This window comes from Palaemon carinicauda, chromosome 6, assembly GCF_036898095.1.
Source record: "Palaemon carinicauda isolate YSFRI2023 chromosome 6, ASM3689809v2, whole genome shotgun sequence".
Taxonomy (NCBI): Eukaryota; Metazoa; Arthropoda; class Malacostraca; order Decapoda; family Palaemonidae; genus Palaemon; species Palaemon carinicauda.
The window spans coordinates 150,621,716-150,629,215 of NC_090730.1; the positions used below are offsets into that span (position 1 = coordinate 150,621,716).

Consider the following 7,500-nt stretch of genomic DNA (forward strand, 5'->3'; position numbering starts at 1 on the left):
TCAACTCTTATATCAAATAATTTCTAAAAACCTTGAATCATTCAACTCTTATATCAAATAATTCCTCAAAACCTTGAATCATTCAACTCTTATATCAATATAATTCCTAAAAACCTTGAATCATTCAACTCTTATATCAAATAATTCCTCAAAACCTTGAATCATTCAACTCTTATATCAAAACAATTCCACAAAAACATGAATCACTCAACTCTTATATAAAATGATCACCCAAATCTTGAATCATTCTACTCTTATATCAAATAATTCCTCAAAACCTTGAATCATTCAACTCTTATATCAAAATAATTCCTCAAAAACTTGAATCACTCAACTCTTATATAAAATAATTCCTCAAAACCTTGAATCATTCAACTCTTATATCAAATAATTTCTAAAAACCTTGAATCATTCAACTCTTATATCAAATAATTCCTCAAAACCTTGAATCATTCAACTCTTATATCAAATAATTCCTCAAAACCTTGAATCATTCAACTCTTATATCAAATAATTACTCAAAACCTTGAATCATTCAACTCTTATATCAAATAGTTCCTCAAAACCTTGAATCATTCAACTCTTATATCAAATAATTCCTAAAAACCTTGAATCATTCAACTCTTATATCAAATAATTCCTCAAAACCTTGAATCATTCAACTCTTATATCAAATAATTCCTCAAAACCTTAAATCATTCAAATCTCATATCGAATAATTCCTCAAAACCTTGAACCATTCAACTCTTATATCAAATAATTCCTCAAAACCTTGAATCATTCAACTCTTATATCAAAATAATTCCTCAAAAACTTGAATCACTCAACTCTTACATAAAATAATTCCTCAAAACCTTGAATCATTCAACTCTTATATAAAAATAATTCCTCAAAAACTTAAATCACTCAACTCTTACATAAAATAATTCCTCAAAACCTTGAATCATTCAACTCTTATATCAAAATAATTCCTCAAAAACTTGAATCACTCAACTCTTATATAAAACAATTCCTCAAAACCTTAAATCATTCAACTATCATATAAAATAATTCCTCAAAACCTTGAATCATTCAACTCTTATATCAAATAATTACTCGAAACCTTGAACCATTCAACTCTTATATCAATATAATTCCTCAAAAACATGAATCACTCAACTCTTATATAAAATAATTCCTCAAAACCTTGAATCATTCAACTCTTATATCAATATAATTCCTCAAAACCTTGAATCACTCAACTCTTATATAAAATAATTCTTCAAAACCTTAAATCATTCAATCTTATATCAAATAATTCCTAAAAACCTTGAATCATTCAACTCTTATATCAAATAATTCCTCAAAACCTTGAATCATTCAACTCTTATATCAAATAATTCCTCAAAACCTTAAATCATTCAAATCTCATATCGAATAATTCCTCAAAACCTTGAACCATTCAACTCTTATATCAAATAATTCCTCAAAACCTTGAATCATTCAACTCTTATATCAAAATAATTCCTCAAAAACTTGAATCACTCAACTCTTACATAAAATAATTCCTCAAAACCTTGAATCATTCAACTCTTATATAAAAATAATTCCTCAAAAACTTAAATCACTCAACTCTTACATAAAATAATTCCTCAAAACCTTGAATCATTCAACTCTTATATCAAAATAATTCCTCAAAAACTTGAATCACTCAACTCTTATATAAAATAATTCCTCAAAACCTTAAATCATTCAACTATCATATAAAATAATTCCTCAAAACCTTGAATCATTCAACTCTTATATCAAATAATTACTCGAAACCTTGAACCATTCAACTCTTATATCAATATAATTCCTCAAAAACATGAATCACTCAACTCTTATATAAAATAATTCCTCAAAACCTTGAATCATTCAACTCTTATATCAATATAATTCCTCAAAACCTTGAATCACTCAACTCTTATATAAAATAATTCTTCAAAACCTTAAATCATTCAAATCTTATATCAAATAATTCCTAAAAACCTTGAATCATTCAACTCTTATATCAAATAATTCCTCAAAACCTTGAATCATTCAACTCTTATATCAAATAATTCCTCAAAACCTTAAATCATTCAAATCTCATATCGAATAATTCCTCAAAACCTTGAACCATTCAACTCTTATATCAAATAATTCCTCAAAACCTTGAATCATTCAACTCTTATATCAAAATAATTCCTCAAAAACTTGAATCACTCAACTCTTACATAAAATAATTCCCTCAAAACCTTGAATCATTCAACTCTTATATAAAAATAATTCCTCAAAAACTTAAATCACTCAACTCTTACATAAAATAATTCCTCAAAACCTTGAATCATTCAACTCTTATATCAAAATATTTCCTCAAAAACTTGAATCACTCAACTCTTATATAAAATAATTCCTCAAAACCTTAAATCATTCAACTATCATATAAAATAATTCCTCAAAACCTTGAATCATTCAACTCTTATATCAAATAATTACTCGAAACCTTGAACCATTCAACTCTTATATCAATATAATTCCTCAAAAACATGAATCACTCAACTCTTATATAAAATAATTCCTCAAAACCTTGAATCATTCAACACTTATATCAATATAATTCCTCAAAACCTTGAATCACTCAACTCTTATATAAAATAATTCTTCAAAACCTTAAATCATTCAACTCTTATATCAAATAATTCCTAAAAACCTTAAATCATTCAAATCTCATGTCGAATAATTCCTCAAAACCTTGAACCATTCAACTCTTATATCAAATAATTCCTCAAAACCTTGAATCATTCAACTCTTATATCAAAATAATTCCTCAAAAACTTGAATCACTCAACTCTTATATAAAACAATTCCTCAAAACCTTAAATCATTCAACTATCATATAAAATAATTCCTCAAAACCTTGAATCATTCAACTCTTATATCAAATAATTACTCGAAACCTTGAACCATTCAACTCTTATATCAATATAATTCCTCAAAAAACATGAATCACTCAACTCTTATATAAAATAATTCCTCAAAACCTTGAATCATTCAACTCTTATATCAATATAATTCCTCAAAACCTTGAATCACTCAACTCTTATATAAAATAATTCTTCAAAACCTTAAATCATTCAACTCTTATATCAAATAATTCCTAAAAACCTTGAATCATTCAAATCTCATGTCGAATAATTCCTCAAAACCTTGAACCATTCAACTCTTATATCAAATAATTCCTCAAAACCTTGAATCATTCAACTCTTATATCAAAATAATTCCTCAAAAACTTGAATCACTCAACTCTTACATAAAATAATTCCTCAAAACCGTGAATCATTCAACTCTTATATCAAAATAATTCCTAAAAAACTTGAATCACTCAACTTTTATATAAAATAATTCCTCAAAACCTTAAATCATTGAACTATCATATCAAAGAATTCCTCAAAACCTTGAATCATTCAACTCTTATATAAAATAATTCGTCAAAACCTTGAATCATTCAACTCTTATACAAAATAATTCCTCAAAATATTGAATCATCCAACTATTATATCAAATGATTCCTCAAAACCTTGAATCATTCGACTTCTGAATTAAATAATTGTTCAAAATCCTTATATTTCAACTTTTGAATTGAATAACTCAAAACCTAAATCTTTGCCCTTCAACTTTAGAATTAAATAATTCCTTAAAATCTTTAATAATTCAACTAATATAATAAATAGTTCCTCAAAACCTTTAATCATTCAACTAGAATATAAAAAAATTCCTCAAAATATTTATCATTAAAATTTTGAATGAAAAAATTCCTCAAAATATTTAGTATTTAGTCATTGTAAAATTACGTCGAATAAAACATGTAAATTCTTAATGTTTCGTCAATTCGCTCTTGAACAAAAAGATTGTTCTTCGTAAAACTCGTGAAAAAAAAAATGAAGAAAACCTTTTAACCTTAGTGCATAATTCTAAGAAATACAAGTCACTTCACTCTTAAATCAACTAACGGGCCAAAACAAATATTTGCCTTCAAAACTTCAAACTCTCTATACTAGTTTTTGATAAGAAATCTATCCAAAATGCTACTTGAATTAAGACCTGTCATCAATTAAAACAATAATTTTTACCAATAATAATTTTAGCGATTTCAATATTAATAATAATTTTAGTGATTTCAATAATTATAATTTTAGTGATTTCAATGATAATAATTTAAGCGATTTCAATAATAATAATTTTAGCGATTTCAATAATAATCATTTTAGTTATTTCAATAATAATAATCTTAACGATTTCAATAATAATAATTTTAGTGATTTCAATAATAATAATTTTAGCGATTTCAATAATAATAATTTTAGTGATTTCAATAATAACTATAGTTTTAATGCTATTAAGAAATTTGATAACTAATGATTTATCAAAATCATCATTATTAAAACTATTACAATTATTAACATTATAATAATTATCAAAATTATTAACATTATAATCATTATCAAAATTATTAACATTATAATAGTTATCAAAATTATTAACATATAATAATTATCAAAATTATCAACATTATAACAATTATCAAAATTATTAAAATCATTTGCATGACTCGAAATAATAATGAATATGTGGAATAGTAAATACATTCACAGGCAAATACTTCGACACAAAATAGGGAAGATTCGGCCAAAAGAACCTTGCGAAAGGACGTCCACCGTTTGCAATTCAGGCAGCTGGAGAGATAAAGATGACAAGAAACTGACAATGAAAACAAGTGACATACTCTTTATCTCCCACAGCTACTGCACTGCACGTCATATCCCTCTTCTTAACAACAACTAATATCCTCTTTGCTTCTCATAAACTTTTTCTTTCGGTTTCTTTACGTTAGTGTACACACTAACATACTGTACAGTAGAGCAAGTGAATATATATATATATATATATATATATATATATATATATATATATATATATACTGTATATATATACATATATATATATATATATATATATATATATATATACTGTATATATATACATATATATATATATATATATATATATATATATATATACTGTGTATATATATATATATATATATATACACAGTATATATATATATATATATATATATATATATATATATACTGTATATATATCTACTGTATATATATATATATATATATATATATATATGTATATATATATATGTATATATATATTTATATATATACACATATATATATATATATATATATATATATGTTTGTGTGTGTCTGTGTGTGTGCATACTTAGAAAATTATCGCTATAAATAGATTAAATTGCCAAGATAATCATAATTCTATTAAGATGAATCAATCGAACTTCGTTTTACAACTTTATAATAAATTAACATTTCAAAACAAATTCCTTTTCTACCTGAATTAGTCGTTTTATATTTATAAACATGGCAATGCCTTGCTACGTTCTATTGTTAAATATTGATATATTCTGAGTTAAATTCATTATCATTATCACTCATTATTATTACAAAACATTTGCAGAAATTCCTTTGAAACTGACACGTCTTCCCACTTATACAAAATATCAGAAGAAATTCACACCTACACTTAAAATAACAGTAATTTAATCGAAAATTCTCCGTAAAAATATACTGTTCTCAAACGTATTTCAGTAAAATACAGGCGACCGTAATTTTTACCCTACTTTGTTATTATCTTTTACGGGTTGGTGATCATAATATCACTCCTTTACGTCAATATATTGCATTTCTTAAAACGGTAAATGCTTGGCAACATTTGTTCCTGGATTTTTACAGTTTTGTACGGCAAACTTTCAACAGTGTACTGTCAGACAAACGCACAAATAAACAGTGAATAATTCATTGCATGAGATCTATTGACGATTGACCTTGGATGAATGATAAGTACTCTTGCCATCCGGTGACTCCTCTAGATAATTATGAAGCGGAATTTAATTGGACCATAACGTAACACTTCCTTCAACAACTAAACCCAGTGGTTGTATGTGTGATCTGACTTAGCGTGAATGTAGTGTCACACAAGGGTGATTTCTGACATCGTTTTTTCACCTAATAAAAAATTAATTCATTTCGAAATGTTCGTAAAAGTGGTTTTGTGAGATTAAGAGTAGGAGTGTCTTCCATCATGATAACATTATTGGTTATTTGATACAAAATTTCAACAATAAATACTGTTCAAAACATAAAAAAATATATGTGTATGTTACAATCATGCAACCATGGTTTTGTCATTGAACAGACATGTATTCTGTGTGCTCTTGTGAGATTGTGCACCTGAGGCAAAAGGATATAACGACACGGGAGATGCATACAGTTCTCTTTTCAGTTTTAAATGCAATGTTATTCAGCGCTATTTTTTATATTTGTGGTTCATACAACTTTAAATGAAACCAATATCTCACATTATTATTATTATTATTATTATTATTATTATTATTATTATTATTATTATCATCAAGTATAAGTTGTCCCGTTGAAACAGAGCTAAATTCTTCCTTCAAATGATTGGCTTTCGCAGATTCCGACTTTTGCAACGCTTCTGTACATCCAATTCGCGACAGTTTAAAGGCCGCTCATGAATGACAGGCAAAGGACAATGTCAATACCGTAGCTAGTAGGACAATGCCCTAGAGACTGACCATATATACATATGATCAGCGTCCAAACCTCTTCTCCAGCCATGCTAGGACCAGGGAGGGTTAGGCAATGGCTACTGAAGATTCAGCAGGTAGACCTATAGGCTCCCCAAAACCCCTCATCCAAACCTTACAAGGATAGTAAGGTTGTGAATAATTCAAGAAAATATGAAGGTTGAGTGGGACTCGAACCCCAGTCCGGCAGATTACCAGGCAGGGACGTTACCAATAGATCACCACAACTCTTCATCCAACTTACCTCTCAAATTAACTAGTCAGTTAACTTCGTTGCCGAGTTAATAAAGAATATGAACGCACACCATTTTTTTTATATCTTAACATTAAAGAAATTTCCAACAGTTTGGGATTATCCAAGATAAATACAACTTTTTGAACAATAACATGTATTCGGTAATCGGACATTGTTAGAAACACAAAAGCCAGCAATTATCAGACTGTCTATAATGACAAAATGGCCGAAACGATTATCCACCAATGCAGAGTTGCTAACAATAGCCCCACAATGCTAAATTTGCGAATAAGAGAAGCGTGACTTTGGAAGATTACGTTGATGCTGGTCATAATGCAAATTAGGGCCATTCACATTTTTGGTTAGGTATTAAAAATGCATTTGTCTCTTGACTCTGGTTGTACTTAACAAAGAGAAAACTTTTACAAGACGTAAGCATTTACGATAGTTAGGTGTGAATACTTCAACACAAAGTAAATATTCCATGTTTACTCGTAAAAGTCCTGATAACATTCGCAAAGGAGCGTTTACAAAAAAAGTTTCTTAAGGAACATTTACAACAAAC

General features: G+C 27.1%; 1 protein-coding gene across 1 annotated transcript in view; it reads right to left on the reverse strand.

The window, feature by feature from the left end:
• The window catches only part of LOC137642728 (CD109 antigen-like), a 231,099-nt gene that overhangs the window by 97,138 nt on the left and 126,461 nt on the right, over nucleotides 1-7,500 (reverse strand). The window lies entirely within an intron of this gene.